The 18838-nt window shown below is 38.2% G+C and overlaps 1 protein-coding gene across 1 annotated transcript in view; it reads right to left on the bottom strand.

The window, feature by feature from the left end:
• PAFAH1B1 (platelet activating factor acetylhydrolase 1b regulatory subunit 1) overlaps window positions 1-18525 on the bottom strand; it is a 75689-nt gene extending 57164 nt beyond the window's left edge. Inside the window, exon 1 of the mRNA XM_024735277.1 lies at window positions 18165-18525. The gene's annotated coding sequence lies outside the window, so the exon portion shown is untranslated. The remainder of the gene's footprint in view (window positions 1-18164) is intronic.
• Between the last annotated feature and the right edge of the window lie 313 nt (window positions 18526-18838).

The following is an 18838-nucleotide window of genomic DNA, read 5'->3' as shown; positions in this document are numbered from 1 at the left end:
AATAAATAAATAAATACTTTAAAAAAGATTCGGCCTGAAGGCAGCGCATCACCACCTCTGTGAAGCCCTCCTTAGCTAGCCTACTCCCTACTCTTCTTTAATCTCACTGTGTCATGTACATATAATCCTAGTAGCTACCACTTACGGAATGGCTTTATATGCTGGGCCCTTTTCCTGTAATGTTTAATTCTTACAACACCCAGCAAAAAAACTAATATACTTATTTAACAGTTGAGGAAACAAGTTCACTAAGGTTAAAGCATGTATTCAAGGTCAAACAGCTAAACAGTGGCAGGGCCAGGATGCAAACCCGATTTGTCTCTGACTTCCACACCAATGATTTCAAACAGTAGGAATGAGGACAGAGAGGAGGCCAAATAGGCAGGATTCTGTTTTTTATCTGTTTATATATTGGATTTCTGCATAAAAGCTCTTTGGAAAAGTTTCCACTGTTAAAATAAATTTGAAAAATCACTGATTCTACCCTGTGCTGCCTCCCACAATCTTTTTAACTATATACATGCTGTCTCTAGTACCAGACTGATCTCCTTGGGGCAAACACTGAACTGAATTTCTTTGCCTCTCTAGTGCCAGGTACAGTATCTAGCACCCAACAGATGTTTGTATGGAGTCAAGCTGTGAAAGCAAAACTTTCCAAAGCAAATAACTATATTTCCATGGTTACAAGCAATTATAAAATAACTACACAGCAATTTATAGTTACTAAAATTCTTTCATATATTATCTTTTAAAAAAGAGAAACCAAATGAGCTTTAAAAAATGTTTTCCAGGGCTTCCCTGGTGGTGCAGTGGTTGAGAGTCCGCCTGCCGATGCAGGGGACACGGGTTCATGCCCCGGTCCGGGAAGATCCCACATGCCGTGGAGCGGCTGGGCCCGTGAGCCATGGCCGCTGAGCCTGCGCGTCCGGAGCCTGTGCCCCGCAATGGGAGAGGCCGCAACAGTGAGAGGCCCGCGTATTGCAAAAAAAAGAAACAAACAAAAAAAATGTTTTCCAAAAATGGCACATTTATTCAATATTCAAAGCTTTATTTTAATAAAATATCAATTATCTAACAACTGTCAAACAGTATTGGCAAAAGACACTAAGCATGTTTCATTTTCTTGTTTTAATTGCCATACTGAAATACTATTAGAGTTAAACCATATAAAATTGCCAATAATGGCAATTACACAGGTTCAACCTAATGCTTATCAATGGTGCTTAAACGCCATTAGCAAGCTCTCAGCAGCTAGCAAAAAGAGAACTTGCAGGATTTATTTACATAGTTTTGACAAAAAAATTAAGCAGAGTAAGTCGCTCCTCTGTGATTTTATAGTTCTTTGTACATACATATATTTAACACTTCTCACACACACAGTAATTATCTGCCTTGATGTCTCCTCAACAACACTCCTCCAAAGCTGCAACCCTGACATATTCCTCATTATATCTCTACCAAATGGCATGGTAATTAACACACAGTAGGTACAGAGTGTTTCTAAATGTCTGCTACAGGAATCACAGTAAAACTGAGATAAAGATTTACCATGTTCGCAGAACTAAAGATGCACTATATCACTTTATTCTCAGCTTTCTTTTTTAAAATTCACAAAAATCAAATTCTGAAACATGGGCAATAAAATACATTCAAAGTCCAGCTGCTTGGAGCTGGTTTCGATGTAATTATTTTCTTTTAAAAGATTTAACACTAATTAATATATGTCAGAGAAAGTATACCAATTTAAAAATCCTGTAGAAAATCAACTGTCTCAAACTTAATACTAAAACTTTAAAACTTAAAGGCCTTTTAACCTTCTACCATGCATATTACTCTTTTGGCTTTTGCTTACAAAGGCTACATTTTCAAGTGACAATTAGACAAACATAGCTACAGCCTGTATATCTTTTTTTTTTAATCAAAACTAAGTCACACACACACACAAATCCACTGCCTTAAAATTCAGAGGAAAAAAGCTTACTAATACTTCTAAGCATACAAACAATAACAGAAAACATACTGTTCTGTGTACCTTTTTTTTTTTAAGTTCAAGTTATGGTGAATATTAATGCAGATAGCCCAAAGGAATTATGACAATGCAGAAATCACTGCAATTCTTAAGCAAGGGAGCAATGTTCTAAAATTGATGTTTCATGGTGATTTTTTTGGAGATGTATAGGAGATATTAGAACAAGGGAAGGCTACAATTAGAAGATAAAAGAGGCCTGGACTAGGATGGAAGCAGTGAGAATGATTTGGGGAAAAAAGAGCTTTAGAGTCAAACGGCAATTATGCAAGAGTGTAATTTTTTTTTGACCTCGTCTACTACTTGCTCTTGGTCTTAAAGATGGCGTTCTCAAGGATATGATTTGGTCCTAACGGTGGATCCCCTGTTTACAACCAAAGCCACTGTCCAGGTGTTGTGCCAATCCAACTGGAAAACTTCCATTGTCTCTCAAATGAACTGATTTCTAGTTTACTACTATCCACACCAATACTTGACTCCAATGAAACAAATAATGAGAAATAACTACATTCTCAGTGTCAGTTATTCAATTTATTTACTGAGGATCTACCAAGTGCCAAGTATTCAAATCAAACAACACATATCTGTGTTCCGTGTAACTTAAGTGTCTCATCTATGGAAAACTACATGTGACCTAAAAGCACTGCTGATAGATAGTCCCTGTCCATAAGAAACTTACAATATGGTTGAAGATGTGAGCTATATATACATATCCTTTAATTCATTCATTGACTATTCTGCTAGGCTCTGTGATATAAGGTTTTACTATAAATAAAGGTGAATAAAATGGAATCCACCCCCCTAAGAGAATGTACAATCTAGAGTAAAATGGGAGAGTGGAGAAAGGAAAGGAGGTGATAAAGTATATAACATGAGCCCAGGACTGACTGAGTCAGCTTTATAAACTGAAAGGCTAAAGATGGAAATGACTGGCAGTTTTTTGAGGCAGGTTTTAGAGGAAGGGAAAATAATATGTTGAATATAACATGAATACAAAATAACCAAATGCAAAATTATTGTAAGCAGCTGAAAAATACAGTATTGCTAAAAAGTTGAGGCTACATATGGCAAACTGAGAAATACAAAGGGCAGTCATCAGTAAGAAAACAGAGTGGTATAAACACTGAATTCAAGAGATTCAGTAGTGAAGGTAACAACATAAAAAACTGAGTTCCAGTAGGGTTGAACAAAAAAATCTTACTTGGGGAATCGAGCACATGTAAAGAAAGAAGGGGCAGAGCCACATATTAGTATGTTTCTTGAGCGAAGAGACCATATCTATTATAAACATAAATAAAAACAATACCTCCTTACATTTAATCTATGCTAAAAACCACCAAGAGTCCATTTTCACAGGAATGGTCTGCTGAAGCAATTAATTTCCAGCAGCATGAAACAGAGTTGTGTACTGACCCCCTTTCTCTTTAAATCTATTTCTTAATGACTTTACCAGTTTTGTATACTCTGGAAGAATACTGCTCTTGTCCACCTTCAAACAAGACAGGAATGTAGCAGATTCTAAGAAGAATCTTAACCTTCAAGCAATCCCAGTTTTATTTGGGTAAAACTAAGTTTTCACAAAAGTATTTAAATCCTACATATGAATGGTCTGTGTTTGATATATGGAACACCTGCACTTTAGGTACTTGTCAAGGAGCTTAATCTCAATAAATATCAACAACTGGATTGAGGGAAACTATATCCATTGGTCAGACACCAAAGGACAATCTACCCACTCATTCAGACTGACTCTCATGTGATGTGGTTGGTCTTCCCATATTGAGTGCTGTTAAATACTAGACATCCATCTACCTTAGAGATGTTGATGAGGGAAATGATAATTACACATAATCCTCTTTATGAGGACCCCTATGAGAAGTTATAGTCCGATAGTATCAAGTTAGTTACCTTTCTGAACTGTTTATTTTTATCTTACGGACTTTAACGTCACCTCATAGAAAAGCTCAGAGTCAAATCTGTGCTCTCTGCCTGCAACAAGACCATTGTGATAGACCTTTGTGGCCTAGATTCTCATTCCATTTTGTCCTTACCCTTTGTTTTCGTTTCTTCTTTCTCTTTGTTTTTAATTTGTGGTATTTTCTAGTTTATACATCTTTATAAATTGCCTTAAATAGGTTACAAATCAAATACTTACAGAGACTAGGCAGGTAAAAGTGTGAATCAGCTAGAAATAAGGCAACAGTGGTAGAACTGGGTTTTTAAAATAAGTCGAATTAAAAACAAAAACACTGAGCAGACAAAACGCATTTTTGATCCAAATCCTCGACCATCCATTTGTAGCCTCTGAAAAAGGTACTTAATAAGTACAGTGCTGAAAGGTAGGATGGTTGAGAAGATTAAACCAGTTTCAACCCCTCTGCTTAAAATCTTTCTGGAACAAGGGTGTATGTAACAGCTAAAAGAACAGGTAAATATCCTGCATTCGCACAAAACTTCACAATTTACCAGCCATCTTCATATCCTTTTGATCTTCAACTTCACTATGTGGCAGCCCTCACAGCTATGTGCACAAAATGCAGAGATCACAAACTCAAAACAATGCAGGTAATATAAACCAGTGAAGCAGGAAAGGCTGTGATCTTTCCATACAAGACTCATTTTGTTTCCATATTAATCATGTTACAATATTCTTCACTTCCAGAGAAATATGCTATTCTACTTTTCTTGAATATTGCAGTTGTCTAGCTACACTTTCCCCCCATTTTTTATAAAAACATCAATAGAAAAGTATTTCTTCACTATAAACAACAGTGCAAGGGCAATAATAAACAGTAACAGGAAGTGGTAGGAACTTGTTTTCCTGGAGAGCTTATGCCCATCTAAAGGAGGGCAGCTGTGGGAGTTCCCTAGTGGAGCAGTAGTTAAGACTCCACACTCCCAATGCAGTGTTCACATGCCACAACTAAGGAGCCCTCCTACTGCAACTAAGACCCATCACAACCAAATAAATAGTTTTTTTTAATAAATAAAAAACATAAGGGAGGGCAGCTGTGACTCAGCTTAGGCCAACTGTTGCCATGGGAAAATGTGGGCCCCACTGTTGCCAACGCTTCTAATTTTTCAGGATAATCCAAAAATAGAGACTTTACACAAAATACTTAACTCCAAAATATTGACTCAAAAAAATTTTAACGATACAAGGCCAAGCATTTACACTGAGTTTGTCCTACAGGCCGCCAGTGTGCAACTCCTGGCTCAATACTGAGTTAAACACAGGTTTTTGAACAGTTGAACAGACTGAGGAAAGTGGTACAAAATTTAGGAATTTATGGTCTAAAATCAATGTCAATATTATTCATTCTATTTATTCAATTCAAAGCATAAAAATTACTAAAGAACAAATATTTAATTAACCTTAAGATAAACTCTGCAATGAAAAAACAAAAAACAAATTTTATCATCTTATCTGCAGATACCTTTCCCATGTTCACTGCAGCACTGTCTGTAATAGTGAAAATCTGAAAACAATCTAAAGGCCTATTTCTGTACTGTAGGTATAAACTATAGTATGATTATATATAAGAAATTCTTTAACATAATAAACTAGATCTACATATACCAATACATCTAGAAAACATTTTTTAGGTGAAAAAAACAAGTTGTAGAATAGTATACAGTATAACATTCATGTAAACTCTAAGCATTATTGTACATTGTTTATGGATACATATATGTATAGTAAAAGTATAAAAACAGAACAAAAGAATATATGCAAACTTTAGGAGGAACTTTACCACTGGGAACAGGGAGGGAGGGGAGTAGGATTAGAAAGAGGATATCAACTCTAACTGTAATGCCATATTTCTTTAAAAAACAAAAACTCCACAAAAACTCTAAAGCAAATATGATAAAATGTTAACATCTGTTAATTCAGGTAGTAGTTACGTGGATATTTTGTTATATCACTGCAGGTACTTCTCCTGCATGGTTGACATATTCCATAACAAAAATAAACAAACTATAAATATGTTAAAAAAAATTTAGAAGAAAAAACAAAAAGTACTTTCCTATGTATACGTCCCATGATAGGCCCTCTTAAAACAAGCTGAATATGTAGATGATATGAAAGCAATGAAGGAATAAATCCTACACTTTTGAGGTCCTACTGTGTAGAATTTTGGAGTCAAATAGTGGAAGTTCAAATATCAACTCGGCCACCTACAAACTGACCTTGGGCAATCTTCAAACTTCCGAAGCCTGTTCGCCCACATATAACTGGAGCTACCACCACCACCTACTCAAACAACTGTCGTGAAGCTTAACGAGATAATCAGTGTTAACGGCTTGTCTACCATTTTACTTCCCTCAGTAGAGTTCTAGAATAGTGAACATGTACAAAGAGAATAACTTCACTTTGAAGATGATACAGCACAGTACCTTTTGCACTTCTATATACATTATCAATGTAAAAAAAACACTGCTTTCCTAGTGTCCAAGGACAGAGAATGAATCAGTTTTGCCATCACAAGAAGGCAGAAGGTAAAGGCAGACTGCCCTATTACTATTACATCAATTTGTTTTAATCATCTTAACATCACCATAATAACAACCACCATTTTCTGAGTACTATGTGCAAGGTACTGTTCTAGGCTCTTTAAATACATTAACTCACTTGATATATCAGATAAAGTTTTATATAAGCTATAATAAGAAACAAAAATAGTAGATACCTTAAGATTATGAATTCAAAGAAAATTTCTTTCAGGTAAAAAAAAAAAAAATTAGGGAAGGCTGCCTGGAAAAGGAGAACCTGGTATGCAGATTTGAAGGATACATAGGTCGGAAGATACACACAGAAAAAGAGAAGGGAGGGAGTGGTAAAGAGTGAAAATGCCATAAGGAACAGAAAGTATCTTCATAAGGCTGAATCATAGGATACATGACAGGCAAGAAGAAAAAGAATAAGCAAGTGAGCTACGACACCAAAGAAAAGACCTTAAGTGTCCATTTAGGATTAAACAAACATCTATTAAATACCATGTTTCTAGTAAGGTACCCTTTGCATTTATTCATATACAAAGCTGATTAAATATAGTAAAAACCTGGCAATGGGTTTTTGGCAAGAAAGTGACTTGAGAACCGTGGTTCAGGAAAATTAATCTGGCACTTTATGTAATATCCCACACATAATTCCTCCTCTTAATCTCTACCATGGATGGCTAATGACGCCCAGTTTCTCAATTCCACCCAGACACCCAAGCCACAAATCTGAGATGTCTTCTAATACTTCCCTCTCCTCATCACAGACTACTCATTCACAATTCTACCTCCTAAGCCTTTCTCCAATCAACAACCTTCATTGTCACTGTCTTATTTCAAGCACTAATTCTTTCCTGAAAAAGCCTCCTAAGTGACCTTCAGACTCCCATCTGTATTCCTCACTGCCACCTACATAAACTACCTAAATACACCTGATCATAATGCTCACCTTTGCTTAAAATTGTGTCTTCCAAATTGCCTACAAACCACACAGACTTTGTAAATTCTATCAATCTGGCTCATATGTACCTTTCCAGTCTCATATTCACATGTACCCTACAATGCCCTCTGCAAACTACTTTCCAGCACACACATAATAGTTTTTCATGCTTTTGTACCTGTATATGTTGCTCTTCCCTCTACCTCAAATGACCTTCTCCCATGTCCACTCCAATTATTCATTCAAGATTCAGTTTAAATATCATCCCTCTCAACTGTCTTTAGTGGGGAGATTTGATGAGCCCTGCAATAGCGTAATTGACAGATATCATACACTATGTACACCACTACAACCCAGGACCCAGATTTAAAATACTATATGAGGACACTGAATTTCCTATCCATTTAATAATTTCATTAAGAATCTAGAGAAAATTCAAATTCAAGAAAGTTCTAACTTCAACCAAGTTTTCCCCTTTTTATAAAACTGAATGGCAAGAAAAAATATTCTTAAAATTTGACAAATCTAGATTTGGGGAGTTAAGATTTATCAAAGGAATGAACAGGTGATGAATATTCTGCCTATCAAAGTTATTTACCATATATGAATAAACAATGAAAAATTAGATATAATAGAATTAACAAATTTTAACCTCTTTAATGATTCAGCAGTCACTTCAAATTTTTACAGCATTACTATGGTGCTATATTTTTATAATCACAAACCTTAATATAAAGTTATAATATAAATACATAAAAAATCAATATTTAAGCTTTCTAGCTCTTTGGACGTGGGCTAAATGAGAGTTTTCCACATAATAGTGGATCTTTAAAGAGAAATTTCTCTCCACCTACTGAGAAAAACAGCAAAGGCCTATACATTAAGAGAAATTAAAAACTATCTCAGGCCATTATTTCTCATTTTTATGGAAGCATCATAACATACACCAAAGCCTCAAATATAACTAGCATAGAGGACATCTAAGATCCAAAGTACGTGAAATGAATACTGCTTTAAAAATGTTAGAGATAATATCTTATGTGGGAATCAACCTTGACTTTTTTCTTTCTTCTTCTATATTCAATCAATTACCTGGATCTGCCAAGTTTACCGCCTCAATATTTGTTGAATTATTCTCTGTCTACCCTTAACAGTACTACCACAGTTCACACCATCATCTCTCACATGGACAGGACCAATTTCAACAGGTCTTCTTAAACCTAGCCTTGGCCTATTAACATCTATCTTCTACTCAGCCCCAGAATCATCTATTTAAAATACAATCTGACCATATCTCTTCCTTACTTAAAAACAACCCTTCACTGGCTCCCTATTTTTTATTTAACAAATATTTAAATAGCACTTACTATATGTTAGTCACTGCTTTAAATGTTTTAGAAGTGTTCATTTACTCCTCACAACTACCTATGAGAATTTAAATAACGAGCTTTTATATTGTGTGTGTGTGTGTGTGTGTGTGTGTGTGTGTGTAATGTAACACAGCTATGTAAGCAGCAGAGTTGAACACAGGTATCTGGGCTCCACAACTGGGGCCTTTATTCACTGCACTATGCTGCCTCCCTATTTCCTGAAGTCCACATGCTTCAACACAGTTTATAAGGTCTCTGATTAGTATCTGGTCCCTTCCCACATTTCAAGTCTTATTTCTAACCAAGCCCCACTTTGCTCAAACTCCAGTAACACTGAGCACCTTGTAATGCATGCCTTCCCTCTCCTCATTTTGTGACCTTTATGATTTTACTGCTGCTGTCCCCTGTCTGGAGTACTTTCTAGCACCTCAGCACAGTTCTTATAACAGAGTGCACTGAACACACTCTGATGAAAGAATGAATTTTTAATGCGTCATAAGAAATAATAAACAAAAATGTTCTACTATTAATTACACTGGTAGACATATAAAACATGAAAACACCAAATATCTTAGAATTCAAGTCTCCAATACACCTAATGGTTTTCCTGTTAAAACACACACAAACAACAACCAAAAAAACTTCCCCCGACCTTCGTTCTCCTCAACTCTTTCTTGCTCCTTCCGAACACCCATATCTGTTCAACAGCCCAAAACAAAAAACACCTCAATTCTTCACCTTCCTCATTCCTTGTTTCTCTTACTTCCCATATCAAACTGGTTACTAATTTATACATACTCAATCCCTTTCAAATCCATTCTTTCAACCTGCACTGCCTCTTAAGTAGTCTCCACAAGTCTATCTACCTCCATCCACTCCACAGCTGCATCTTCCACAATGCTGACAGTTGGCTTTTTAAAAGGGAAATCTAATGATGTCACTTATCATAACTTAAAATCATCCGCTGGCACCTCAAGGGTAAAAACTGGTTTCAGTAAGCTTCTCAACTAGGAAGCTTACTGACAATGCAGATATCCCTGGTGCCCCCCACCACGGAATTTTTATTGCTTTTTATTGCATGAGTCTAAGATGAAGTCTGCAAACGAAGATGGTCCATGTGCCAACCCACTTCACAGGCCAGATCAGGGTAATGTTCTCACTCCTCTATACTCACCAATCACTCCAGCCATACTGAACTACAGCTACATGTAACTTCCCTCACTAACCAAGGTGTACTTATGAGACTAGGTACAAATTACTCCCCAAACAACATGACAAGATTTCTTCAAAAATGTTTAACCAACATCTTTGTGAAGACCTCCTTGAAAGCTCTGGGCCCTCAGGACTTCCCTGGTGATCCAATGGGTAAGACTCCTCACTCCCAATGCAGAGGGCCGGGGCTCGATCCCTGGTTGGGGAACTAGATCTCACAGGCATGCTGCAACTAAGAAGTCCGCACAACGCAACTAAAGATCCTGCGTGCTGCAACTAAGACCTGGTGCAACCAAAATTAATAAATAAATATTTTAAAGAAAGAGAAAACTTTGGGCCCTCATCTCATCAAGTACATATTTTGATTACAGCACTATTATGCTACCTTTGCATGTTAAATATGTGTTCATAAATTTTAAGATCTTTGAGGGCAAGGGCTGACAATCATGTTTGTATCCCCAATGCTTAGAATATAATATATCTAAATAAATGTTTGCTGGAGAGAAAAACTGATGAAAATTTAAAAGAGAAACAAAAATATGTAATGGTACTGAATAAGTTTTTTTTTAAAGTAGAAGCCCAATGATATTTTCTGTACAAGTGATACAATGGAAGGGCAAGATATAAAAACAACTGAAAGAACTGTAATAACTGCAATTCTCAAGAATTACCTTGCACTCAAGTTATAAATTCTCCTTAGGGTAAAATAAATATCTTTCAGGACACAGATCTACCAGTTCTGTTTTTAAAATAAGAGTCCAATTGGTCAAAAATACCATCTTTTCTGCTGCAGTATTTACCAGCTTTTTGAGGGAAAGGGAAGAACAAGGAGGATTCAAATACTAGCACAGCACCAATGAATAAGATACCCTATTTGCTTTGCTTCTCAGATTACAGCAGTCTCCCTCCAAACAGGCCCCCAAATGTGGAGCTCTTCTCTAAAATCCCAACACTGAACTTTACTCTCAGAGTAATTTCTAGACGGATATATAATTCACTTAAACATAGCTCCTTCAAAGGCTTTCTCAGATCTTTATTCTCCAAACCACTGTTAAAATATTTTATATTTTTAAAAAGCTAGAAAAAATTGGGGGTTATTTAAATTAATAATATTTAAAATTCTAAACAAAATTTTCCTGATAGTTAAAATAAAGATGTAAATTGTTTTAATAAATGGGGAAGAGGAGGTGAATCCACCTTACAGAAGAATTCCAAATAACATATGTAAACAGACACTCCCCCCCCACACACACTCCCACCGCCGACATGGAACTGGAGTCACTTCCAAAGGATAAAGTAAGAGAAAGGTAAAATAATAACTTTATAAGAAAACTGGCAAACACTACGTTAACCAAGTTGTGAAATATCATGTAGCCTCTGACATGATGTGATGACAAGTGCACTTCACCTCTGTGGTATTTTTTCCAAAAACCCATAACCCATCTAATCATGAAAAAACACCAGACAAACCCAGTGTGGAGGACATTTTACAGAATACCTGACCAGGACTCCTCAAGACTGTAAAAGTCACGAAAAACAAGGAAAGACTGAGAAACTATCACAGACCAGAGGAGAGTGAGGATAAAAGACAACCAAATGCAACGCGGTACCCTGGATTAAATCTGCAACAGAAAGAGGCCATTAATGGAAAAACAGTGAAATCCAAATAAAGTCTGGAGTTTAGCTAATAGTAAATACCAAGATTCACAAAGGTAGCACAGAAATGTAAGATGTTAACAATGGAGGAAATTGGATGCAGGGTATACACAAGAACTCTCTGCACTATCTTTACAACTTGACTACAAATCTAAAACTATTCCAAACTAAAAAGGTTTCTTTAGAAAGAAAAACAGAAAAAACTGTTTGGGATTATTTAAATTAATATTTAAAAGTACAAACAAAATTTTTCTTAAAATAAAGATATAGGGCTTCCCTGGTGGCGCAGCGGTTGAGAGTCCGCCTGCCGATTCAGGGGACGCGGGTTCGTGCCCCGGTCTGGGAGGATCCCGCGTGCCGCGGAGCGGCTGGGGCCGTGAGCCATGGCCGCTGAGCCTGTGCGTCCGGAGCCTGTGCTCCGCGGGAGAGGCCACAACAGTGAGAGGCCCGCATACCACAAAAAAATAAAAATAAAGATATAAATGTACTCTGCAGTTTAAATAACATGCTTAAGAGCAATATAATTTTATATTAAACAAAGGAATTAGTCCATTTGGCATTGATTTACATAGCACTTCTTGCCCTACTAAGAAACTCTGAAGTCATCTCTGGTTTCAGATACACATAATGGATAAAGGGGAAAGAATCCCTAATACTAATTCTTAAGAAATACATTTAAAACTATAAGAGCTATATTAATGTATTAATAACTGCTTATTTATGATTAAATTGTATGTTAATTCTCTTCCTTAAAAAAAGTCTCTAACAATAAAAAATATCTACTGAAGGGTTTACAGGCCTTTTATCCAATAATAGCAACCACCCTATGAGTTACATACTGTCAATGTTATCCATTTATAGATTAGGAAACTGAGGCTTATTGCTCAAGGCTCATAGCTGATAAATTGTTGAGTTAGGATTATAATCTAAAATATTCATTTTTGGTTTTAGTCAACAGCTTTATTTAATTTTCTCTGATAATGTTAAATGTATAGCTTTTTCCCACCCTTAAAAAATAAGTTAACCAATAATAATAATCAATACAATTGACTTTTTTTTTTTTTTGGCCACATCACATGGCTTGCTGGATCTTAGTTCCCCCACCAGGGATGGAACCCAGGTCGGTCCCAGGTAGTGAAAGCGCAGAGTCCTAACCACTGGACCGCCAATGAATTTCCAATACAATTGACTCTTTTATCTTCACTTTCCCTTCTTCTGCAGTCAGCATATTTTTGATAAAATAAAAACAACTATGGAAGGGAAGATGAAAAGATAAAATATATGCCTTACACATACAAAATACTAAAATCATATCCTTTTATTCTTTGCCGCAGATTAAAAGTGAATTTAATCCACAACATGCAAATCCTTAATAACATAAGCTTTCAATTAAATTCCTTAAAAATTTCCCAAATTCTTAATTTCACTGTTATCAAAAGACAGTCTCTCAGAAAATTTCTTAACAGCCTCAGTTAACTGTCAGTAATTCTTGTCAGCACATAAGCGCTCAAGGACCAGCTAATCAAAATGCAAAGAACAGAAACGCAAATGTAATTTATCCAGCTGGGTTAATTCATTTCTTATAGGTGAGAGTTTTGTGGCCCTGAAACAACTATGTCATAAGTATGACCCTGTTCCTGGGACAACATAAAATCTCTATAAAGGAAGTATGAACACTTTTCCCTCCTTCACCTTAATTCCAGAGAGATCACTGGAAGTTAGCCACTACAAAGAACTATAGGATATCTCATTTCCTTTCACATAACCCCATATTCAATCAAATGCAAAAAGTATTTATTTACTTATTAATACCACTTGTATGTATTTAAATAGATTTAATATTGATTTACTGATATTATTACTACTACTTGTATGTATGCAGCAAGTACTTATTTACTTATTAATATTACTATAAAGCAGTATTAGGCATTTTCTGCAAGTCCCTATTCAAATGCCTTATGCAAGCAAAATAGTTACAATATAAGACCATGTTAATAAATGCCAATTTAAATGATGCAGGCAATAAATGCCACCAGTTTTCACCATTTTAGAAAAGAAATTAACAAACATAAAAATAGTTATGAAAAGAGTCCATTCTGTCAAAAGAAAAAGAAATGTTTGTTTGATCATGCAAGGCAATACCCAAGTGATTCACTGACTACAATATTTACCTCATTCTAGCTACTAACCCAACATGTGACCTTGGGAAAAGAAATTCTCTGAATTTTAATTCTCTCATCCATAAAAAATACTATTCTATCTCAAAAAGTAGCTGACAGAACAAATGCCATGTTCAATATATTTACAAAGTTCTAAGAAAAGGTTTAACAACAATGTTAGATGACAATAACTTTAGAGGATACTTTTCCAGAAGTATCCTTGACAAATCCACAAATCAATCCTAAATAGGTAAGTTTCAACTAAAAGCCACCAACTTTTAAAGAGAAAACAATAAATCAAAATAATAAGCCCTTATGATACCTGCATCCAATGACTATAAAGCATTTCACCAATATCAATTAAAATTTGTAACTGCTGTGGCAAGGTTAAAAATTATACACACAGCAGAAGTTAAACTAAGGTTCCACTTAAATGACTAGCCAACATGCCATATCAAACCAGCAACAAAGCTAAAAGAATTCAAAAAGCCTTCACTGCAGTTACCTGTTACGCTTATGTAATATAGCATCTTTCTTCATGAAATACAGATTTCTCAAAACATTTGGACTTCAGCAACTAAGATTCACTCTACAGCTAAGCATCTTCAGGAGAATAGGTTTACTTTTTCTTTTCAGAAGTCCCTATATCATCAGTTTTTCTGTTTGTTTGTTTAGTTTTATTTTAAATAGAGCAACTTTTAAAGTTAAAAAAAGTTGTATAGTAAAAGTGGCAAAGAATTCCCACTTTAACTATTTCTCTCTCTCTAAAGTGCATAAAAACAGATTACCCATCATAATGAAATATTTTCACAACAGAAACTTACAACCAAGTAAAAAAATCTCTTTTAGGACCACAGCGGACATGACAGGCGTGGTTTAAAACCAACTGAGCCTCAAGTCCCTTTGGCAAAAGAGTGCATGACTCACTGCTTTAGAACTCAATGGGAAGAATTGGAAAATTCACTCTGATTGCCCTAAGATTTTGTTTTGGATTTGTTTTTAAAGATATCTCCACGTCCTAATGCTGACAACTGCCACAGTTTCTATGGCTTACCTATTGAGATTAAGATGACAAATTCTGGATAATATGAACCACAGGTAAACAAAAAGTAAGGTCCTATTTTTTCTTGGACACTGAAAATATGAGCCATAAGGTAAAGTCATATATACAGTATTATTTATTGCATAAGAGGGAGCAACACTTACACTGAAAAAACATAGACAATGAAACATGGGTATTCTAACTGGAAAACCAAAAATTATCAGATAGTTATTTTTCCCTTCCAGAAAACATCTCTAAATCTTTTATATACCAGAGTAATTGTATCTGGAAAAAAAGATACCAGGTAAGTCTACTAAAAAATTAACCCATCCCAATCTCATTATAAGTTTTATAAGTATAGAATTAAGAATTTTAAAAACTGCTCTCCAAATTAAGCAAAAGATTCTGCCACATGTACCAGAAACACACACAGATACACATTTGTAAGTAAAAGCTCTCTTACTTAAGTCAAATTATTTTAAACTCCTAATCAACTAATAATCTACTGAAAAATCTCAGCTCTTAGTATGCTTTTATAGCTAGAAATACTAGGGGTGGGGATATGTTAGACACATAACAGTGAATTATCATACTAACCTCATTCCTCACCACATGAACCCTTCTACTTTCTAATCACATTAAAAATAACAAAAATGTAAAAATATATCATACACTGACAAAGTCATAAGGCCCATCAAAATCACATTTACAACATGAATTTGACATTCTTCTGAGAACATCTATTCACATGAATGCTTGATACAAGACATTAAAATGACCTACCCTCTCTTACGGTAGTACCTTACTGAAAGGTCTCTTCCAAAGGACAACACAAGAGAAAGGGTCTGTATAAAGAGCATTTAACACAAATTATCTTATCCTTTCTTACTCACTTTGATGTTCATTATTTTGAAATCACAGATTTACTGTTTTAATGCAAACTAAAGTTAAAGAAAACATCTGCAATGTTCTGATTAGATTTTTGCAATATTCCTACTACTATTTTTTGCCAAATATTTCTGGCATTAGTTAATCTACACTTAACTAAAACAATAAAAAACATTAAGAAGTGTGTATATTTATGTGTGTGTGTATGTATACGTACAGATACATAGAGACAATAAGTATTTGCTTTAGAGCAGGGACATTGCTTTTTACCCCAATCATTCAATACCCACCTTGCAAAAAAGGTGGAAACTAAAAACACGAGATTTTAAGATTTACTACAGAGAAACGCCTTTGTTGTAGTACCAATTAGCATCAAATAACCTTACAAAACATAAGCAAGAGAAAAATGCTATGAAAGGGCAATCTAGCATTTCACAGCTTCTGCTCTCTTACTCCACCCAGTCTCCTCGGCTCAATGGCTGTTCACAGCAACCACAAATATTAGCCCATTTTTAAAAAAGGTGTGGGAGAGGCACCGAAACAGGGCTAACTCCATCAAAATCAAGATATACAGAAATATTCTGTGAAAAATTAAGTTCCATTCTGATTTATAAAAATAACAGCTTTGTTTCATTTAGGAGATCCTCCCCTTGTGAACAATCCAAACAATGATCATTTATAATAGAACATGAAAGAATAAATCACCCTAAACACAGATCACTCTTCTGCTTTAATAAAAACTGCAATTTGCAACTGCCAATTATTTTGCAAAACTGTGTCCTGAAAGATACCCATGAGAGATTAAAAGCTAGCTAATGCCTTAGACCCAAATCAGAATTTTTTAAGTAACAGCTTTTAATATATTCAACATTATATCACTACCGACATATCCAACCAGGAAATTTTCCCGATTAAAAGACTGGACCCTGCAGCAATCAAGCTTGCTGCAGAAAAAAAGAAAAAAAAAAAAAATTTCAAGCAAATACTACTGTGGCAAAAGGGGAGGGATGACATTACTGGTATGAAAGGCCCAAGCACTGTCTCCTCCGCCCTAGCCTCAAAATGAAATTCACACAAAACGATCCCACCTCCGAACAAAAGTAGAATAACCAAAAATGGCACAAATTTTTTGTTTAGCCTTTAAAACGTTATAAATCTCAAGGACTGTGTGTTATTAAAGTAAAGGTCGGAACATCGGTAATATCTTTATTCTCTCCCGACTGCCTCTTAAGGGGGAGGGGGGGACCTTGGCATGACATCGCCCATTGAGAACGAAACCACAAATCTGGTTCTTCGCTTCCAAAGCACAATTTCCTAACCAAAGGATTGATATAAATTGGACCCAAACCCCAGCCCCAAAAGAAAATCTCCTGCCCTGCTCCCAAGGAGTTTCTTGCTAAGTCACCGAAGAAAGGCAGAATCACAAATAAAGCCAAGGCACCTTTCTGTCTTGTCTCACGATATTGAAAACCTCCTCCTCCTCTCCACTCTTCTGTCTAGAGAGAGAGAGTGAAAATTTGCCCACCACCTCAAAGGCATTTTCTCACCTGGGAGGCTACGGAAGGCACTGCGTTTCCTAAATGAGTGGGGAGATTAGATTAGAAAGAGAATGGCTGAGGGCCTCGAAGCTCAGTGCTATAACGTCAAAAGGCAACTCCCGTTGAAGGAGCCGACGGCAGAAAAGAAAATCCTGCCTGATTTGGTGGGTGGGTGCTGCGGATGGTTCGGTGGGTCGGGCCGCTCCTCCTCAGTGGGTGCAGAGGCTGGACCACTGCACAGGGGGACCAGGGAAGGGCTGGACCATCATTCTCAGGTCAACCCCATCTTAAGGACAGGTGGGGGACAGAACGCCTGAAGGCCTGTGGGTGCCGAGGCGGCTTGGGGCTGAGCCCGGTCCCTGAGCGCCAGCCGCGGGTGGGGTGGGGACTGCGGAGCTCGCCTTCCGCGGCGGGGGAGGAGGGCCGAACCCTTTCCCCAAGATCAGAGAGAGACCTGCTCTCCACGCCCTTCCTACCCAAGAATACTTTTCTTGCTAAGTCACCAAGGGAGGAGGGCGATCCCTTCCCAGGGAGGGCCGCGGGTGGAGCCGCGGCGGCCCTGGCAGCCCCCGAACCCGAGCCAGGGAGGAGGGGAGCGAGGGCAGCGCCCTCCCCGGCCTGTCCCCCCTCCTCCCGTGTCTCTCACTCAACGGCCGTCGCGGCTGCCATTTTGAGAGAGAGAAGAGAAGAAGAAGGAGGCGGCGGCAGGGGGAGGGGAGTATGGGAGGGAGGGGACCGGCGCAGCCACATCGTCAGGCCGCCGGGCCCGGCCCGCAGCCGCCGGAGCGCGGTGGAGAAGACAGAGGGGAGGGCGCAGACCCTTGCCGCCTTACCGGAGCGCTGCACCGCCGCCTCCGCAGGGCCTCTTCCGTCCTTCACTCCCATCCACCGGCGGGGGAGGGGGAGAGGGAGAGGGAAGGGAGGAAGGAGGGAGGGAGGGAAGGAGGGAGGGGGAGGATGGCGCGCTGGGCCCTGTCCCGGGGAGGGGGAGGGGAGGGGAGCGGGCGGGCTCCTCAGCCGTTCCGGGGCTCGAGCCGAAGCCTGGCGCTCGCGGTTTCTCCGGCTCGCACCCGAGCGCTCCCCTCCTTCTCCTTCTCGCTCCCTGGACCCCGGCGTCGCTGCTCGTTCGCTCGCTATCTCGGCCGCCGGACTCCGCCGCCGCCCCGCCGCTCCAGCTCCGTCTGTCACAGGAGCTGCCCCAACGCCCTGACGTCACCGCGCCGCCGCCGCCGCCGCCCCAGACCCGCGGGGAAGAGGGAGGGGAGGGAAAGGGAGGGGTCCCGGAGCGGAGGAGGGACTGCGGCGCATGCGCCGGCCTGGGCCGGGCCCTGAGCCGCGCTGCGTTTCGCTTTAGGCGGCGGGTTGCCGGTGCGGCTTGGCTGTACCTAGGGGTAGACGGATGAGTTTGCGCGCGAGGCGCTTCTTCTCGCCCTCAGCACGCCTCTGTAACCTGGAAAAAGGCTCTCGGCTCCCTTTTTCTAGACCCTCGTCTGACTGCTGCGGCCCC

The sequence above is a fragment of the Neophocaena asiaeorientalis genome, unplaced genomic scaffold (assembly GCF_003031525.2).
Source record: "Neophocaena asiaeorientalis asiaeorientalis breed wild unplaced genomic scaffold, Neophocaena_asiaeorientalis_V1.1 scaffold129, whole genome shotgun sequence".
NCBI lineage: Eukaryota > Metazoa > Chordata > Mammalia > Artiodactyla > Phocoenidae > Neophocaena > Neophocaena asiaeorientalis.
Note: the sequence above shows the minus strand (reverse complement) of the source record. Positions and strands in the feature narration are given on the sequence as shown.